General features: G+C 45.9%; 1 non-coding gene across 1 annotated transcript; it reads left to right on the top strand.

Annotated features, from left to right (window-relative positions):
- The first annotated feature begins 13973 nt into the window (after positions 1-13973).
- On the top strand, positions 13974-14046 carry trnar-acg (transfer RNA arginine (anticodon ACG)). The gene has a single exon. It is a non-coding gene; the product is annotated as a tRNA-Arg (tRNA).
- The last annotated feature ends 6760 nt before the right edge of the window (positions 14047-20806 follow it).

Here is a 20806-nt window from a genome sequence, read left to right as displayed (position 1 = left end):
GTGGTGGGATTCGAACCCTGGTCCCTGAAGTATTACCTGGGACTCTTGATTACTAGTCCAGCGACAATATCACTACGCCACTGCCTGCCTTTTATATGAAATTTATATGCATCTCCGAGCCTGTAATGGTGTATTGGTCTGTAATTTTAACAATCTAATTCAATATTAAGACCATAAGACCATAAGACATAGGAGCGGAAGTAAGGCCATTCGGCCCATCGAGTCCACTCCACCATTCAATCATGGTTGATTTCAACTCCATTTACCCGCTCTCTCCCCATAGCCCTTAATTCCTCGAGAAATCAAGAATTTATCAATTTCTGTCTTGAAGACGCTCAACGTCTCAGCCTCCACAGCCCTCTGTGGCAATGAATTCCACAGACCTACCACTCTCTGGCTGAAGAAATTTCTCCTCATCTCTGTTCTAAAGTGACTCCCTTTTATTCTAAGGCTGTGCCCCCGCGTCCTAGTCTCCCCTGCTAATGGAAACAACTTCCCTACGTCCATCCTATCTAAGCCGTTCATTATCTTGTAAGTTTCTATTAGATCTCCCCTCAACCTCCTAAACTCCAATGAATATAATCCCACGATCCTCAGACGTTCATCGTATGTCAGGCCTACCATTCCTGGGATCATCCGTGTGAATCTCCGCTGGACCCGCTCCAGTGCCAGTATGTCCTTCCTGAGGTGTGGGGCCCAAAATTGTTCACAGTACTCCAAATGGGGCCTAACCAGTGCTTTATAAAGCCTCAGAAGTACATCCCTGCTTTTGTATTCCAAGCCTCTTGAGATAAATGACAACATTACATTTGCTTTCTTAATTACAGACTCAACCTGCAAGTTTACCTTTAGAGAATCCTGGACTCGGACTCCCAAGTCCCTTTGCACTTTAGCATTATGAATTTTGTCACCGTTTAGAAAATAGTCCATGCCTCTATTCTTTTTTCCAAAGTGCAAGACCTCGCACTTGCCCACGTTGAATTTCATCAGCCACTTCTTGGACCACTCTCCTAAACTGTCTAAATCTTTCTACAGCCTCCCCGCCTCCTCAATACTACCTGCCCCTCCACCTATCTTTGTATCATCGGCAAACTTGGCCAGAATGCCCCCAGTCCCGTCATCTAGATCGTTAATATATAAAGAGAACAGCTGTGGCCCCAACACTGAACCCTGCGGGACACCACTTGTCACCGGTTGCCATTCTGAGAAAGAACCTTTTATCCCAACTCTCTGCCTTCTGTCTGACAGCCAATCATCAATCCATGTTAGTACCTTGCCTCGAATACCATGGGCCCTTATTTTACTCAGCAGTCTCCCGTGAGGCACCTTGTCAAAGGCCTTTTGGAAGTCAAGATAGATAACATCCATTGGCTCTCCTTGGTCTAACCTATTTATTATCTCTTCAAAGAACTCTAACAGGTTTGTCAGGCACGACCTCCCCTTACTAAATCCATGCTGACTTGTCCTAATCCGACCCTGCACTTCCAAGAATTTAGAAATCTCATCCTTAACGATGGATTCTAGAATTTTGCCAACAACTGAGGTTAGGCTAATTGGCCTATAATTTTCCATCTTTTTTCTTGTTCCCTTCTTGAACAGCGATTTTCCAATCCTCTGGGACTTTCCCTGACTCCAGTGACTTTTGAAAGATCATAACTAACGCCTCCACTATTTCTTCAGCTATCTCCTTTAGAACTCTAGGATGTAGCCCATCTGGGCCCGGAGATTTATCAATTTTCAGACCTTTTAGTTTCTCTAGCACTTTCTCCTTTGTGATGGCAACCATATTCAACTCTGCCCCGACTTTCCTGAATTGTTGGGATATTACTCATGTCTTCTACTGTGAAGACTGACGCAAAGTACTTATTAAGTTCCTCAGCTATTTCCTTGTCTCCCATCACTAGATTACCAGCGTCATTTTGGAGCGGCCCAATGTCTACTTTTGCCTCCCGTTTGTTTTTAATGTATTTAAAGAAACTTTTACTATCATTCCTAATGTTACTGGCTAGCCTACCTTCATATTTGATCCTCTCCTTCCTTATTTCTCTCTTTGTTATCCTCTGTTTGTTTTTATAGCCTTCCCAATCTTCTGACTTCCCACTACTCTTTGCCACATTATAGGATCTCTCTTTTGCCTTGATGCATTCCCTGACTTCCTTTGTCAGCCATGGCTGCCTAATCCCCCCTCTGATAACCTTTCTTTTGTTTGGGATGAACCTCTGCACTGTGTCCTCAATTACTCCCAGAAACTCCTGCCATTGCTGTTCTACTGTCTTTCCCACTAGGCTCTGCTTCCAGTCGATTTTTGTCAGTTCCTCCCTCATGCGCCTGTAATTACCTTATTTAACTGTAGAACCTTCACATCTGATTCTGCCTTCCTTCTTTCAAATTGCAGACTGAATTATGATCACTGCTTCCTAAGTGTTCCCTTACTTTAAGATCTTTTATCACGTCTGGCTCATTACATAACACTAAGTCCAGAATAGCCTGTTCCCTCGTGGGCTCCATCACAAGCTGTTCCAAAAAGCCATCCTGTAAACATTCAATGAATTCCCTTTCTTTGGGTCCACTGGCAACATTATTTACCCAGTCCACCTGCATATTGAAATCCCCCATGATCACTGTGACCTTGCCTTTCTGACATGCCCTTTCTATTTCGTGGTGCATTTTGTGCCCCTGGTCCTGACCACTGTCAGGAGGCCTGTACATAACTCCCATTATGGTTTTTTTGCCTTTGTGGTTCCTCAACTCTACCCACACAGACTCCACATCGTCTGACCCTATGTCGTTTAGTGCTATTGATTTAATTTCATTTCTAATTAACAAGGCAACCCCGCCCCCTCTACCCACCTCTCTGTCTTTTCGATAGGTTGTGAATCCCTGGATGTTTAACTGCCAGTCCTGAACCCCCTGCAACCACGTCTCTGTGATGCCTACCACATCATACCTGCCAGTTTGTTAAGGTTCATCTTTCTGGGGAGTTAACCTTCCCTTGAGTCTTTGATTAAAGGCATTTTTGGAAGTTTAAAAACAGGATCACAAGAACGCTTAAGTAATTAATTTTGGTTATTGTTGTTGTAAAGCACATGCTAAGTTTCTCTGTTTGTGTATGGATGATATTTGTGGGTTGAACGCTTCAAGCTTTGAGTTTTTCTGTCTGTGATTTAAATCAAACATTTAAAAAAGGAAGTGTAATTAATAAAATGTTTTTTTTCAAAAGTTATGAACTTGGAGCCATATTTACTGGACAGAGACACCTTTCCAGGATATTTTACTAAACATGCAGGAATTTTAATCCGGATAAAACTCACATGTGAGAATGAGAGTTTTAATTTGTAATGGTTATTTAAAATATGGTACTTATGAAACGACTCTGACCAATCCTGTGTTGGATTGATCTTGGGTTAAACTTCCTGTCAGGTCCAAAGATTTATTCCTGACACAACACAATGAAAAGGAAAATTCTGGAATTGGATACTGAAGAAAAGAGTTTAAAAGGAGAGATTATTAAATAGAAATGTTCCCAGACCGTGTGGTCATTAGATTGAAACAAAGGAAGGGTGCTGACATCCATTTGAAAACTTTTAATCCACCCCTTTCAAACTCAGTCTATGTACAAAGAAAACGCCAAGGATGGTAGATAAGGGGGTCTGGAAAACATCATGATGGTGGCATCTATCTGTTCATGAGATGCTCACAAAGCCCCATGATGCCCAGATACTAATTTCATTGCACCTATATGTAATGTATGTAATCTATCACCATTCTGATTGGATTGTGTCCAGCCGGGATGGGCTGAGTAACTGGATAAGAATTGATGATATTCTTTGTTGGGTGGAGTTGCACGTGGTCAGCCCCTGTGGCTTCTCCCCGCTGGCGTAACTCAATGAACTGTTTGTCGATTGAATCAGGTTTGAGTGTTGAATGATTCTTCTGAGTTCATTCCCCCCCAACACACTGGGTACATTACCACTTCATCCTCGGGAGTGGCCTGATAGGCCGTGGCCCAGACTACATGTGGCCCTTGGGGGGCCTTTCATGAATCACATGTTTTTGCTTGTTGTAGATGCACATTCAAAATGCTTGGAAGCACAGATCATGAGTAATATTACAGGGCAATTAGGACTAGTTTAGTGGTAAAAACTGGGCGGCATGGACAAGTTGGGCCGAAGGGCCTGTTTCCATGCTGTAAACCTCTACGACTCTAACTACCTTTTTTGTGCCCTGAAGTTCCCACAATTGGAAAGCAGCCAGATTAGTTAAATAGACAGCCTTAATTGTGAGACAATTAAATAATAAATGATTCATTAATACATATGTTATAAAGGCTGGAAATGTAAATTTGAACACAAGTTTATAACTTAGAATTATAAACACATTAAGAATGGTTAAAATGCTGTGGGAATTATCAGATGTTCCCTTCCCATGCTGACAGAATAAAGAAAGATGAAAGGACTTGTTAACCTTGACTGGAGGGAATGAATCGGCTCCTGTTCAAGATGTCTCAACATTGAATGACTGATGTGAACCAATTATCGGTCGACCCAATTATCAGGCTACCCCAAGCTAAGAGATATCGTTTGAGAGAAAGATATGTCTTAAAATTAAGACAATGTGTGCAATTAGCTAAAAACCAAATCAATTTCATTATTGACAAGTTAAAGACCAATTCACTAATTCCTAACAATTAGCTGAGGATGGCTTTCTACATTCTTAAAGTATAAAAAAGGGGATTCGAGAAACCAATTCAGTAAAAGTGTTTAAAAGTTAACTTTTTTTATAGTTTGTTTATTAGTGTCACACATAGACTTACATTAACATTGCAATGAAGTTACTCTGAAAATCCCCCAGTCGCCACAGTCTGGCGCCTGTTTGGGTAAACTGAGGAAGAATTTAGCATGGCCAATGTACCCAACCAGCACGTCTTTCGGACTGTGGGAGGAAACCGGAGCACCCGGAGGAAACCTGCACAGACACGGGGAGAATGGGCAAACTCCGCACAGCCAGTGACCCAAGCCGGGACTCGAACCCTCTGCTGTGAGGCAGCAGTGCCTCACACTGTGCCCTACAGAGAGACGTTGGGAGCTGTTAGTTTTACAAGTTATCCACGTTTTCAGAGCCATCACTTCATGTCCTGGTTTGAGAAGGATGGAGAAGTTAAAGTTCAGCTTTCCTCCTTTTGCTGTTGATCCATACTTTGCTTTTTTATCTTTCTGTCTTGTTACATTTTTAATGGTTAATAAACTTTCTGAATTCACCGTTTAAAATACCCTTTCTTGCCATATGGTTCAGACACTGGAACCTGGTGTGATTTACGATTGGGGAGGTTATTGTAAACAAGAGAACCCCCATAAATCTTAGTTCAAATAAATCAAAGTTCTTATAAATGGAATGTTATCCTTTATTCTGAGAGAAATTGAACATAGATGTAAAGATGTTCTGCTTCAGTTGTGCAGGGCGTTGCTGAGATTGCACCTTGAACACAGGGTACAATTTTGTCTCCTATTAAACAAAGAATATAAATGCATTGGAAGCAGTTCAGAGGAGGTTCACAAGATTGATTCCCAATCCAGTAGTGTGAAACATTAACACTGTTTCTCTCTCCACAGATGCTGCAAGACGTGTTGTGTTTTTCCAGTTCTTTCTGTATTTATTTTAGATCTACCTGTAGTGGGAGGAAAAACACTATTTACTGTCCAGGATAAAATAAATGTCCTTTCAGTGGAAATGTGCTCTCCCAGGCTCAAAGAGCATCAACCCACTGGAAGCAAAGTCGTGTGACCGGCCAGTCCAACAGAAAGAAACCCTCCGACCCTCCCACTTCACCTACTGTCAGAATGAACATGGTTCAGTCCTGGATGTGATCAACAGCAGCAATAACAGCAGAATCCAACCCCTGTCATCACTTGTGAACTCGCTGGTGTCTCCGCAGGCTGGATGACTGAGTGAATCCCTTCCCACACACGGAGCAGGTGAACGGTCTCTCCCTGGTGTGAACTCGCTGGTGTTCCTGCAGGTGTTCACGCAGAGAGTGATGGGAGTGTGGAATGAGCTGCCGGATAAAGTGGTAAATGCGGGGTCACTTTTAACATTTAAGAAAAACTTGGATGGGTTTATGGATGAGAGGGGTGTGGAGGGACATGGTCCAAGTGCAGGTCAGTGGGACGAGGCAAAAAATGGTTCGGCACAGACAAGAAGGGCCAAAAGGCCCGTTTCTGAGCTGTGATTTTCTATGGTTCTAAGGTGGGATGACGTTCTAAATCTCTCTGTGCAGTGCTAGCAGCTGAACGGTCTCTCCTCAGTGTGAATGTGCTGGTGGATCATCACATCCCGAGAACTTTTGAAACCACTTCCACAATCCGAGCATTTAAAGGGGATCTCATTGGCGTGAGTGAGATTGTGGCTCAGCAGGCGAGATGAATGAGTGAATTCCTTCCCACACACAGAGCAGGTGAACTGTCTCTCCCTGGTGTGAACTCACGGTGTGATCACACGGGTTGGATTCTGCTGTTATTGTTTCTGCTCTCAATTACATCCAGGACTGCATTTTGTTCATTCTCACAGTTGGTCAATGGGGAGGGTCGGAGGGTTTCTTTCTGCTGGACTGGCTGGTCTCACAAAGTTTGCCTCCAGTGGGCTGATGCTCTTTGAGACTTGTTGCGAATACCTGGTTTCAGATTTCACAAGGATCACAGAGTGACAGGGTGTTAGGAAGTTCAGAGATATTTAGTCAGCATTTCTGTCTAATACCCCTCAAACGCCCATCCAATTTCCTTTGTAATTGTTTATTGTCTCCACTTCCTCCACCCTCGTAGGCAGCGAGTTCCAGGTCATTACCATTCGCTGCATCAAAATATTCTTCCTCACATCCCCCCCCCCGCCCCCCCCTGCATCTCTGACCTGAAACTTGAAATCTGTGTCCCCCCTCGTCCTTGTCCAATCAGCTAATGGGAACAGCTTTTCTTTGTCCACCTTATCTAAATCTGTCAGAATCTTGTCCACCTCGATCAAATCTCCCCTCAACCTCCTTTACTCCAAGGAGAACAACCCCAGCCTGACATTGACAATAAAGAACAAACTAACAGAATATGTTAATACCTGAAATCAAATGGGAATGTTTAATTTCTGTTTGAAAGATATTGTAAATATATTGTCCTGGACAATAAAGAAATTGGAATAATTCACCTTGGGTGTGGTTGAATGAAATATATCAATCTGGTATCCATCTACAGTCTAGTGAAAGGCTGGAATGTGTAGCTGGGATGAATAAGTTGATCACTTTCTCTGGGAGATATTTGCATCTTTGTCCATGAACTTTGTTTTTTAAAAATCCACATTTGAAAGCCCGGCCACTACATGAAATATCAGCACCATAACAGGGGGAGATAAGAAAGACAGACACTCACTTTGATCTTTTCATCCGTGCATCTGAGAGTTAAGAATGTGTGACATGATTTTGGGATACCGGAGTGAGTGTGCAGATGTGATTTGTTACATGTGAAAAATAGCAAGCCTAAATTCATGGTGAGATGGAGTGAAGAGCGGGTCCCAAACACACACAGCTACTTGAGACACAGCAGGAGATGAAATGGTGAATGTGGCCAGGGGATTGAGACAACATTGTGACATCATCAAGGCACTGACACACACTCCAGAGAGAAACTGAGTTCAAAACAATCAGGATCCAATTAAACACACTGCACATGCTCACAAAGTGAGGAAAATTACCATCGAGAAGGAAAGAAGCTGGTGCAGAATGTAGTGTTACAGTCAGAGCGAGGTTGCAGAGAAAGATCAACTGAATGCAAGGTAGGTCCATTCAAAGGTCTGATGGCAGCAGGGAGGAAGCTGCTCTTGAGTCAGTTGGTACGCGACCTCAGACTTTTGTGTCTTTTTCCCGACGGAAGAAGGTGGAAGAGAGAATGTCCGGGGTGGGCAGGGTCCTTAATTATGCTGGCTGCTTTGCCGAGGCAGAGTCAGTGGATGGGAGGAGGGAGTGCCGAATGTAGTATTACAGTCATAGCAAGGGTGCAAAGAAAGATCAACTGAATGTGAGGTAGGTCCATTCAAAGGTCTGATGGCAGCAGTGAAGAAGCTGCTCTTGAGTCCATTAATATGTGTCCTGACCCTTTGTAGTTTATTGTGGTCTTGGGCAGAGCAGAATCATAGAAATCATAGAAACCCTACAGCACAGAAAGAGGCCATTCGGCCCATCGAGTCGGCACCGACCACAATCCCACCCAGGCCCTACCCCCATACCCCTACATATTTTACCCACTAATCCCTCTAACCTACGCATCTCAGGACACTAAGGGCAATTTTAGCATAGCCAATCAACCTCACCCGCACATCTTTTGGACTGTGGGAGGAAACCGGAGCACCTGGAGGAAACCCACGCAGACACGAGGAGAATGTGCAAACTCCACACAGACAGTGACCCAAGCCGGGAATCAAACCCAGGTCGCTGGAGCTGTGAAGCCATACCAAGCTGTGAAGCCATACCAAGCTGTGATACAACCAGAGAGAATGCTTTCTATGGTGCATCTGTAAAAGTTGGTGAGAGTCATAGCTGATGTGTCAAATATCCTTAGTCTTCTGAGAAAGTAGAGGCATTGGTGGGCTTTCTTAACTATAGTGTCAGCATGGGGGGACCAGGACAGGTTGTTGGTGATCTTGACACCTAAAAACATGAAGTTCTCGACCATTTCTGTATCGTCCCTGTTGACGTAGATAGGGGCATGTTCTCCACTATGCTTCTTGAAATCGATGACAATCTCCTTCATTTTGTTGACATTGAGGGAGAGATTATTGTTGTCGCACCAATTCAGCAGGTTCTTTATCTCTTTCCTGCACTCCATCTTGTCATTGTCTGAGATCCGACCCACTACAGTGGTGCCATCAGCAAATTTGAAAATTGAGTTGGAGGAGAATTTGGCCACACTGTCATAGGTGTATAAGGAATATAGGAGGGGCTGAGGACACGGCCTTGTGGGGCACCGGTGTTGAGGATGATCATGGTAGGAGGTGTTGCCTATCCTTACTGACTGTGGTCAGGAAGACTCGGATTCACGGTGACTTGGCCACTTGGATTCAGAATTGACTTGCCCATAGAAGTCAGAGAATAGTGATGCAAGGATGTTTTCTGGCTGGAGGTCCGTGGCCAGTCGTGTTCCACAGGGATCTGTTCTGGGACTTCTGCTATTTGTGGTATATATATCAATGACTTGGCTGAAAATGTGGGTGTGTGGGTTACTAAGTTTGCAGACGACACAAAGCTAGATGAAGTTGTAGATAGTGTAGAAGGTTGTCAAAGGATACAGTGGGATGTAGATCAGCTGCAGATATGGGCGGAGAAATGGCAGATGGATTTTAATCCGGACAAGTATGAGGTGCTGCACTTTGGGAGATCAAATGTTCAGGGTAAGTATCCAGTTAATGGCAGACCCCTGAACAACATTAATGTACAGTGGGATCTTGCGGTTCAAGTCCATAGCTCCCAAAGGCATGCTTACCTTTATTGAGTACAAGAGTCAGGATGTCATATTGCAGCTCTATAAAAGTTAGGTTAGGCCACACTTAGAATATTACATTCAGTTCTGTTCGCTGCATTACAGGAAGGATGTGGAGAATTTGGAGAGGATGCAGAAGAGGTTTACCAGGACGCTGCCTGAATTAGAGGGTATGAGCTATAAGGACAGGCTGGACAAACTAGGGTTGTTTACTCTGACGCGGTGGAGGCTGAGGGGAAACCTGATAGAAGTCTATAAAATGATAAGAGACATAGATTGGGTTGACAGTCAGAGTCTTTTTCACAGAGTTGAAATGTCTATTACTAGGCGGCATGCACTTCAGGAGAGATGGGGAAAGTTCAAAGGAGATGTGAGGGGTAAGTTTTTTACACACAGAGTGGTAGGTGTCTGGAACGCGCTGTCAGGAGCGGTGGTGGAGGCAGATGTGGTAGGGGTGTTTAATGGGCTTTTAGATAAGCACATGAATTTGTAAGGAATAGAGGAATATGGACCAAGGGCAGGCTGAAGGGATTAGTTTAATTTGGCATCATGTTCGACACAACATCGTGGGCTGAAGGGTCTGTTCCTGTGCTGTGCTGTTCTATGTTCTATTTGTGATCTCCATTTAGAAAAAGGAGTGAGGCAGCAGTGCTAACCACTGGCACTGTGGCACGGTGGTCAGCACTGCTGCCTCACAGCGCCAGGGACCCAGGTTCAATTCCGCCCTCGGTTCTCTGTCTGCGCGGAGTCTGCACGTTCTCTCTGTGTCTGCGTGGGTTTCCTCCGGGTGCTCCGGTTTTCTCCCACAGTCCAAAGATGTGTGGGTTAGGTTGATTGGCCATGATAAATTAACACTAGTGTTTGTGGGGATTAACAGGGTAAATATGTGGGGTTGTGGGAATAGGGCCTGGGTGGGATTGTGGTCGATGTAGACTCGATGGGCCGAATGGCCTTCTATGATTCTATGAAACAGAGGCACTGGAGAAAGGGCAAGAAAGATTCACAAGAATAATCCCAGAACTGTAATCACTTGTGAAAGCGCTGGTGTTTCACCAAGTTTGCTGACTGAGTGAATCCCTTCCCACAGTCAGAGCAGGTGAACAGCCTCTGCCCGGTGTGAACTCGCTGTGTACCTGCAGGTTGGATGACTGAGTGAATCCCTTCCCACATACAGAGCAGCTGAATGGCCTCTCTCCAGTGTGAATGCGCTGGTGGATCATCAGTTCCTGAGAGCTTTTGAAGCCGCACCCACATTCGGAGAATTTAAAGGATCTCTGCAGAGTGTGAGTGATGTTCTGTCTGTGCAGTCTGGATAACCGAGTAAATCCTTTCACACTCACCAAGCAGGTAAATGGTCTCTCCCCGGTGTGAACTCACTGGTGTTCCTGCAGGTTGGATGACCATTTAAATCTCTTTGTGCAATGAGAGTGTGCTGGTGGGACACCAGTTAGCCAGAGCTTTTGAAGCCACGCCCACACACAGAGCAGCTGAACTGTCTCTCCCCTGTGTAAATGCACTGGTTGATCATCAGTTCCTGAGAGGTTTTGAGTCCGGCCTCTCAGTCAGAGCATTTAAAGGGTCTCTCCTTGCTGTGAGTAACATTGTGTCTCAGCAAGCTGGATGACTGAGTGAATCCCTTTCCACACACAGAGCAGGGGAATGGTCTCTCCTCAGTGTGAACTCGCTGGTGAATCAACAGTTCATGAGAGCTTTCAAAACCAGTCCCACAGTCAGTGCATTGAAAGGCTCTCTCCTGGGTGTGAGTGCTTTTGTGCTTCAGCAGGCTGGACAACTGAGTGAATCCTTTCCCACACACACAGCAGGGGAATGGTTTCTCCCCAGTGTGAACTCGCTGGTGTTTCCGCAGATTGGATGAACTTTTAAATCTCTTTGTGCAGTGAGAGCAGCTGAAGGGTCTCTCCTCGGTGTGAATGCGCTGGTGAATCATCAGATCCGCAGCACTTTTGAAGACACGCCCACAGTCAGGGCATTTAAAAGGTCTCTCATTGCTGTGAGTGACTTTGTGTGTTGTCAGACCAGATGTCTGAGTGAATCCCTTCCCACACACAGAGCAAGTGAATGGCCTCTTCCCAGTGTGAACTCGCTGGTGTACCCGCAGATTGGATGAGGTTTTGAACCTCTTTGTGCAGTGAGAGCAGCTGAACGGTCTCTCCTCGGTGTGAATGCGCTGGTGGATATTCAGATCCGCAGCACTTTTGAAGCCGCTCCCACAGTCAGAGCATTTAAAGGGTCTCTCATTGCTGTGAGTGACTTTGTGATTCTGTAAGTGGGATGACTGAGTGAATCCCTTCCCACACACAGGGCAGGTGAACGGCCTCTCCCCAGTATGAACTCGCTGGTGTGTCTGCAGGTGGGGTGACCGATTGAATCCCTTCCCACACACACAGCAGGTGAACAGTCCCTCTGCAGTGTGAAAGCGTTTGTGGGACATCAGTTCACCAGAGCTTTTGAAGCCTCTCCCACAGTCAGAGCATTTAAAGGGTCTCTCCTGGGTGTGAGTGACTTTGTGTTTCATCAGGCTGGATAATTGAGTGAATCCCTTCCCACACACAGAGCAGGTGAACGGTCTCTCCCCGGTGTGAACTCGCTGGTGTTGCCGCAGGTTGGATGACCTTCGAAATGTCATTGTGCAGAGAGAGCAGCTGAACGGTCTCTCCTCAGTGTGAATGCGCTCGTGCTCTCTCAGATCCGCAGCACGTTTGAAGTTGCTTCCACAGTCAGAGCATTTAAAGGGTCTCTCATTGCTGTGAGTGACTTTGTGTCTGAGCAGGTGGGATAACTGAATGTATCCCTTCCCACACACAGAGCAGGTAAATGGCCTCTCTCCGGTGTGACTGCGTCGATGGATTTCCAGGTCACAGGGGGCTCTGTATCTCTTCCCACAGTCCCCACATTTCCACCGTTTCTCCATGGTGCGGGTGTCCTTGTGACTCTCCAGGTTAAACAGTCAGTTAAATCTCACACAGAACGTGGGTACAGTCTCTCCCCGCTGTGAATGCTGTGATGTATTTTTAGGCTGTGTAACTGGTTAAAGCTCTTTCCACACTCAGTGCAGTGGAACACTGTCACTCGGGTGTATCTGCGCCTTGGTGCTTTTCCAGTCACATTGATATTAAAGGCCTGTTGACGCAGACAGAACAGGGAAACATTTCTCCTTCTAGATTCAAAGGCTGATAATATTCAGGTCCGATGAATTGAGTGAGGGTGTCAAATGCTGATGTGATGTTTGTTTCAAGATTTTGGTCTGTCAATCCTCACCTTCTCATATCCTGTAAACGAGTTTGAAAAATTCATCAATGTCAGCACAGGATAGAAATTCAGAACAGACGATTCTAGTTTCTATGGAACATTCTTTCCTCTCTCATTCCCCAAAAGCTGTAAATCTCCATCCCACACACTCTCCCTCCATTCTCACTCTGCTGTATCTAATATTCACCCTCCCAATTCTCCTGAAGGTGCTGATTGAGGCTGATTGACAGATCCATGCTCACTGCTTCCTGTCCTGGGTAGTTTAACAACACCAGGTTAAAGTCCAACAGGGTGGCACGGTAGCACAGTGGTTAGCACTGCTGCTTCACAGCTCCAGGGTCCTGGGTTTGATTCCCGGCTCGGGTCACTGTCTGTGTGGAGTTTGTACATTCTCCTCGTGTCTGCGTGGGTTTCCTCCGGGTGCTCCAGTTTCCTCCCACAGTCCAAAGATGTGCAGGCCAGGTTAAAAATTGTTGATTGGCCAGGTTAAAAATTGCCCCTTAGTGTCCTGAGATGCGTAGGTTAGAGGGATTAGTGGGTAAATATGTGGGGGTCGGGCCTGGGTGGGATTGTGGTCGGTGCAGACTCGATGAGCCGAATGGCCTCCTTCTGCACTGTCGGGTTTCTATGTTTATTTGGTAGCAAAAGCCACAAGCTTTCGGAGCCTTAAGCTCCTTCTTCAGGTGAGTGGGAATTCCTCACCTGAAAGGGGGAGAAAAGAAAGTGTTTTACTCACAGATGCTGGCCTCTTTTAAGGACTGTTTAACTGTGTCCATTGCACTACTGAACCCTTTAAAATCACAGAACGAGTTTAACAAAAGCAGTCCAACAGTTACTATCCCACAGGAGGAATGCTGAGGACAAGAGGGAGATTGAATCTGTCCACTCCCCAAAGGCCTGGGGCTGCGCATGTCCAAGGGAGAGGGGAAGCTGCGCATGTGCGGTGGGGACCTCTCCCCCCCCCCCCCCACCGCGAACATTCTAACGTGCTGACCAATGGGAACTCTGGAGGACCGGAAGTTCTCTGCTCCTCCAGCCAATCAGAGCTCCCCCATGGTCTGAATGCGGAAGTTGCACAATGAGCTTGTTCAGCTGCTCATTCCTGCCCAGCGAAGCTGCTGCTCTCTCTCTGAATGGAGATTGAGCTTCAGACAGACTCAACCTTCCTCCTGTCGGCACCATCTGTGAGAGTGTGGGTCAGTGGCGCAATGGATAACGCGTCTGACTACGGATCAGAAGATTCCAGGTTCGACTCCTGGCTGGCTCGATGTCAATTTGAAAAATAGTTTGTGAGCTCCTTTTGACCTAAAAGAGGCCAACATCTGTGAGTAAAACACTTTCTTTTCTCCCCTTTTGCGTTTCTTTTGCATTCTGGGGGAAATTGGGGACTTGTTGAATTTTTAACTTCCAGGTCACCACTCGCTGCCGAAATAAAAATCCTCCTCACATTCTTCATGTATCTGTAACCAGGTAATACAGTGCATTACACACAGCATCAGTCTGCTCATTTATGGCCAAATGTAAAACTTTAACGTGGCTGTCAGCTTGAAGATTAATCATGGATCATTTGCACTTCCACAACCCCCTGAGGCAGCGGCTTCCAGGTAATGACCTTTCTGCACCAAAATAAAATTCTTCCCCACATCCTTCTCCTTCTCCCAATCCAGTTATCCAGTCCCACATATGGCACAGATTTTAATTTCTAGCACGTAGGCCGGACGTTACACGTAGGTTTTCAGATCTCTGTGTCCAATATAGAAAGTGGTCAGCATGGATCCGTTAATCAGCCTGAATCAGCACCTTCAATAGACTTGGGAGGTTGTATACTCAGGAGAGCAGAGTGAGAATTGAGGGAGAGTGTGTGGGATGACGATTGACAGCTTTTGGGGAATGAGAGAGGAAAGAATGTTCCATAGAAACTAGAATTGTCTGTTCTGAATTTCTATCTTGTACTGACAGTGATGTCTGTTGTAAATTCCTTTCATAGATATCAGGAGGTGAGAACTTACAGACAGAAATTTCAAACTAAACATCACATTAAGATTTGACAGAGTCATTCGATTTATTGGGACCTGAATATCATTGACCTTTGAATCTAGAAAAGCAATGTTTGTCTGATCTGTTTGCTTCAGGAGATTTTAAACATCAGTGTGACTGGAACACACCCGAGTGAGAGTGTTCCAGTCCACTGATAGTGGGAAGAGCTTTTGCACCGTTTACAGTGAAGAGAGATCGTACACGTGTTCTGTGTGGACAAGGATTCAACTGATCATCAAACCTGGAGAGTCACAAGGACACCCGCATCATGGAGAAACTGTGGAAATGTGACGATTGTGGACAAGGATTCATGTTGCCCTGTGATTTGGAAATTCATCAACGCAGTCACACTCGGGAGAGACCCTTCACTTGCTCAGTCTGTGGGAAGGGATACATTAAGTTCTCCCACCTGCTGAGTCACAATCTCACTCACACCAATGAGAGACCCTTTAAATGCTCTGACTGTGGGAGCGGATTCAAAAGCTCTGGAGAACTGGGGTCCCACCAGCGCATTCACACTGAGGAGAGACCGTTCAGCTGCTCTCACTGCACAATGAAATTTAAATGGTCATCCACACTGCGGAGACATCAGCGGGTTCACACCGGGGAGAGACCGTTCAGCTGCTCCATGTGTGGGAAGGGATTCTCTCGGTCCTCCGAACTGCGGGCACACCAACGGATTCACACTGGGGAGAGACCGTTCACCTGCAATGTGTGTGGGAAGGGATTCTTTCGGTCATCCGCCCTGCTGACGCACAAAGTCACTCACACCAATGAGAGACCCTTTAAATGCTCTGACTGTGAGAGTTGCTTCAAAAGTCCTCGGGATCTGATGTCCCACCAGCGCATTCACACTGAGGACAGACCGTTCAGCTGCTCTCTCTGCACAATGAGATTTAGATCATCATCAAACCTGCGGAACCACCAGCGAGTTCACTCCGGGGAGAGACCATTCACTTGCTCTGACTGTGGGAAGGGATTCACACAGTTATCCGCCCTGCTGACACACCAGCGAGTTCACACCGGAGAGAGGCCTTTCACCTGCTCTGTGTGTGGGAAGGGATTCACTAATTTACCCAACCTGCTGAGTCATAAAGTCACTCACACCAGTGAGAGGCCCTTTAAATGCTCGGACTGTGGGAGCGAATTCAAAATTTCTGGGGAACTGGTGTCCCACCAGCGCATTCACACTGAGGACAGACCGTTCAGCTGCTCTCTCTGCACAAAGAGGTTTAAGAGGTCATCCACACTGCAGAGACACCAGCGAGTTCACACCAGGGAGAGACCATTCATCTGCTCTGTGTGTGGGAAGGGATTCAGTCAGTCATTCACCCTGCTGACACACCAGCGTCTTCACACCGAGGAGAGACCATTTACCTGCACCGAGTGTGGGAAGGGATTCACTCAGTCATCCACCCTGCTGACTCACCAGCAAGTTCACAGCGGGGAGAGACCGTTCACCTGCTCCGAGTGTGGGAACAGATTCACTCGGTTATCTAGCCTGCAGAGACACAAAGTCACTCACTCCCAGGAAAGACCCTTTAAATGCTCCGACTGTGGGAGTGGCTTCAAAATTTCTGAGCATCTGATAGATCACCAGCGCATTCACACTGGGGAGAGACCGTTCAGCTGCTCTCACTGCACAAAGAGGTTTGGAAGGGCATGCACACTGAGGAGACACCAGCGGGTTCACACTGGGAGAGACCATTCACCTGCTCTGTGTGTGCGGAAGGATTCTCTCGATACCCCAGCTGCTGATGCACAATGTCCCTCACACCCAGGAGAGATCCTTTAACTGCTCTGACTGTGGGAGTGGTTTCAAAAGCTCTCAGGAACTGATGATCCACCAGTCCATTCACAGCTGCTGTGTGTGGGAAGAAATTCACCAGTTCATCCCTCCTGCTGAGACACCAGCGAGTTCACAAGTGATGACAGGGGTTGGGTTCTGCTGTTATTGCTGCTGTTAATCACATCCAGGACTGAACCATGTTCATTCTGACAGTTGGTGAAGTGGGAGGGTCGGAGGGTTTCTTTCTGCTGGACTGGCCGCTCTCACAATTTTGCTTCCAGTGGGTTGATGCTCTCTGAGCCTGGGAGAGCACATTTCCACTGAAATGACCCACACAAACCGACGAAGAACATTTATTTTATCCTGGATAGTAAATAATGTTTTTCCTCCCACTACAAGTAGATCTACAGTAAGTACATTTGTCTCTGTTCCATTGAGTCTACAGCACAGGGCCAGGCCAGTCGGCTCAATTGGTCTGTGTCAGTATTTATGCTCCACATGAACCTCCACCCACCCCTCTTCATCTCCCCCCATCAGCATATCCTTCTATTCCTTTCTCCCTCATGTGTGTATCTAGCTTCCCCTTCAATGTATTCATGCTGTTCACCTCAACCACTCACTTGCTGGGTAAAGAGGTTTCTCACTGAACTCCCTATTGGATTATTGAACCCCTTTATGATCGTATCAGGTCACCCTTCAGTCTTCTCTTTTCTCGAGAAAAGCAGCCCCAGCCTTTCCTGAAGGTTAAATGCTCTCAGTTCTGGGATTATTCTTGTGAATCTTTGTTGCTCCTTCTCCAGTGCCTCTATTTCCTTTTTCTAAATGGAGATCACAAATGTTGACAGTGCTCCCAGTGTAGCCGAACCTGGTTCTAAACAAGTTGAACAGAACCTCCCTGCTATTCAATTCTATCCCTCTAGAATGGAACCCTATACATGGGCCCCACACTTTAGGAAAGATGTGAAGTCCTTAGAGAGGGTGCAGAGGAGATTTACGAGAATGACTCCAGGGATGAGGGACTTCAGTGAGTTGGAGGGAGTGGAACAGCTGAAATTTCTCTCTTTAGATCAGACAGGCATTAGGATTGGGAATGGGGCCATTCAGCCCATTGAGTCCATGCTGGCTCTCTGTAGATCAAACTGTTGCCCTGTTCTCTCTCCGTGTCCCTGCGGATTTATTTCCCTGAAGTTCCCATCCAATTTCCTTTTGGAAACATTCCATTATCTCTGCTTCAGCCGCTCGTAAGAAGTGAGTCCCAGATATTTACCACTTCAAATGCAAACGAGGAGCAGAGAGCACAAAAGGAGGCCGTGTGACCCATTGTGCCCCTGCTGCCTCTTCAAACATTCTCAGCAACAAGGTCAAGGAAGGCATGTTAAATTCTAACATGTGACTGGAGCTTTATTTTAAAAATGAATGTTGGATTCACCTGCATGCTTGTGGAAGATGCATTGCTGGCAGGAATTGTCTGAACTAAGAATTTCTTCTATTAATTTGATCAGTTGGAGGACATTATATTCTGTCAAATCTGGCTCAAGAGTAAGGTTGATTGCTCAGTTCAAGTAAGAAGGAAAGCTATTGGCTTGCAGCAAGTGTCTTTTCAAACCAGTATATCTTGTATTAACCTTATTCAGTTGTGGGACATGGACGTCGCTGGCTGGCCAACATTTATTGCTCATCCCTAGATGCCCTTGTTCAGAGGGCAGTTGAGAGTCAACCACATTGTATGAACCAAATGTGTTCATTAAATATTACTGTATTTAGAACAAAGAACAAAGAAAATTACAGCACAGGAACAGGCCCTTCGGCCCTCCAAGCCTGCACCGACCATGCTGCCTGACTTAACGAAAACCCCCTACCCTTCCGGGGACCATATCCCTCTATTCCCATCCTATTCATGTATTTGTCACGATGCCCCTTAAAAGTCACTACCGTATCGCTTCCACTACCTCCCCCAGCAACGCGTTCCAGGCACCCACTACTCTGTGTAAAAAATCTGCCTTGTACATCTCCTTTAAACCTTGCGCCTCGCACCTTAAACCTGTGCCCCCCAGTAATTGACTCTTCCACCCTGGGAAAAGGCTTCTGACTATCCACTCTGTCCATGCCTCTCATAATCTTGTAGACTTCTATCAGGCCGCCCCTCAATCTCCGTCGCTCCAGTGAGAACAAACCAAGTTTCTCCAACCTCTCCTCATAGCTAATGCCCTCCATACCAGGCAACATCCTGGTAAATCTTTTCTGTACCCTCTCCAAAGCCTCCACCTCTTTCTGGTAGCGTGGCGACCAGAATTGAACACTATGTTTCAAGTGCGGCCTAACTAAGGTTCTATAAAGCTGCAACATGACTTGCCAATTTTTAAACTCAGTGCACTGGCCGATAAAGGCAAGCATGCTGCATGCCTTCTTGACGACCTTCTCCACCTGCATTGCCACCTTCAGTGACCTGTGTACCTGTACACCCAGATCCCTTTGCCTATCAATACTCATAAGGGTTCTGCCATTTACTGTATATTTCCTATCTGTATGAGACCTTCCAAAATGCATTACCTCACATTTGTCTGGATTAAACTCCATCTGCCATCTCTCCGCCCAAGTCTCCAACCGATCTATATCCTGCTGTATCCTCTGCTGGTCCTCATCGCTATCCGCAAATCCTCCAACCTTTGTGTCGCCCGCAAACTTACTAATCAAACCAGTTACATTTTCCTCCAAATCATTTGTGCATATTACAAACAGCAAAGATCCCAGCACTGATCCCTGGGGAATGCCACTTGTCACAGCCCTCCATTCAGAAATGCATTCTTCCACTGATACCCTCTGTCTTCTTTGACCACGCCAGTTTTGTATCCACGTAGCCAGCTCACCTCTGATCCCATGCGACTTCACCTTGTGCATCAGTCTGCCATGAGGGACCTTGTCAAAGGCCTTACTGAAGTCCATGTAGCCAACATCCACTGCCCTACCCTCATCAATCATCTTCGTCACTTCCTCGAAAAACTCGACCAAGTTCGTGAGACACGACCTCCCCTTCACAAAACCATGTTGCCTTTCACGAATACATCCACTTATTTCCAAGTGGGAATAAATCCTGTCTCGAAGAATCCTCTCCAATAATTTCCCTATTACTGATGTAAGGCTCACCGGCCGGTAATTACCTGGATTATTCTTGCTACCCTTCTTAAACAAAGGAACAACATTGGCTATTCTCCAATCCTCTGGGACCTCCCCTGTCGCCAGTAAGGATACAAATATTTCTCTCAAGGCCCCAGCAATTTCCTCTCTTGCCTCTCTCAGTATTCTGGGGTATATCCCATCAGGCCCTCGGGACTTGTCTACCTTAATGTTTCTCACGAACCCCAATACCTCCTCCTTTTTGATCTCAACATGACTCAAACTATCTGCACATCCTTTCTCAGACTCATCATCCACCAAGTCCTTTTCTTTGGTGAATACTGACGCAAAGTACTCATTTAATACCTCGCCCATTTCCTCTGGCTCCGCGCATAGATTCCCTCCCTTGTCCTTGAGTGGGCCAACCCTCTCCCTGGCTACCCTCTTGCTCTTTATATATGTATAAAAAGCCTTGGGATTTTCCTTAATCCTGCTGGCCAATGCTTTTTCGTGACCCCTTTTAGCCCGCCTTACTCCTTGCTTAAGTTTCTTTCTACTTTCCTTGTATTCCACACTTGCTTCATGTGTTCCCAGCCTCCTAGCTTTGACAAATGTTTCGTTTTTCTCTTTGACGAGGCTCACAATATCTCTCATTATCCAAGGTTCCCAAAACTTGCCATACTTATCCTTCACCCTTACAGGAATGTGCTGGTCCTGAATCCCTATCAACTTACACTTGAAAGCCTCCCACACGCCAGATGTTGATTTGCCCTCAAACATCTGCCCCATCTGGTAGCTATTTATTAGCTACCAGTCATGAACAGATGAGAAATTAATGAGCCTTAATTGAGTTATAGTTAATCAATGAATCAGTCGTTATAGTAAAAGATTGAGTTTTATTTGCTGTAAGAGTTTAATTGCTGTGTATGTAAAGAATGTGCAATGAGGATAAATGTACTGGCGAGAGAGACCTTCAAGCTCTGATTAGCCTCAACATTTGAAACTGTGTGAATAAGGGATTGTATAGAATCAGCTAAAGGGATAGTATGAACCAGTTCTATTGTATTCCTGTCTAAGATAATAAGAG

The sequence above is a fragment of the Mustelus asterias genome, unplaced genomic scaffold, assembly GCF_964213995.1.
Source record: "Mustelus asterias unplaced genomic scaffold, sMusAst1.hap1.1 HAP1_SCAFFOLD_196, whole genome shotgun sequence".
Taxonomy (NCBI): Eukaryota; Metazoa; Chordata; class Chondrichthyes; order Carcharhiniformes; family Triakidae; genus Mustelus; species Mustelus asterias.
The sequence above is the reverse complement of the archived record's forward strand: the minus strand, read 5'-3'. Positions and strand labels throughout refer to the sequence as shown.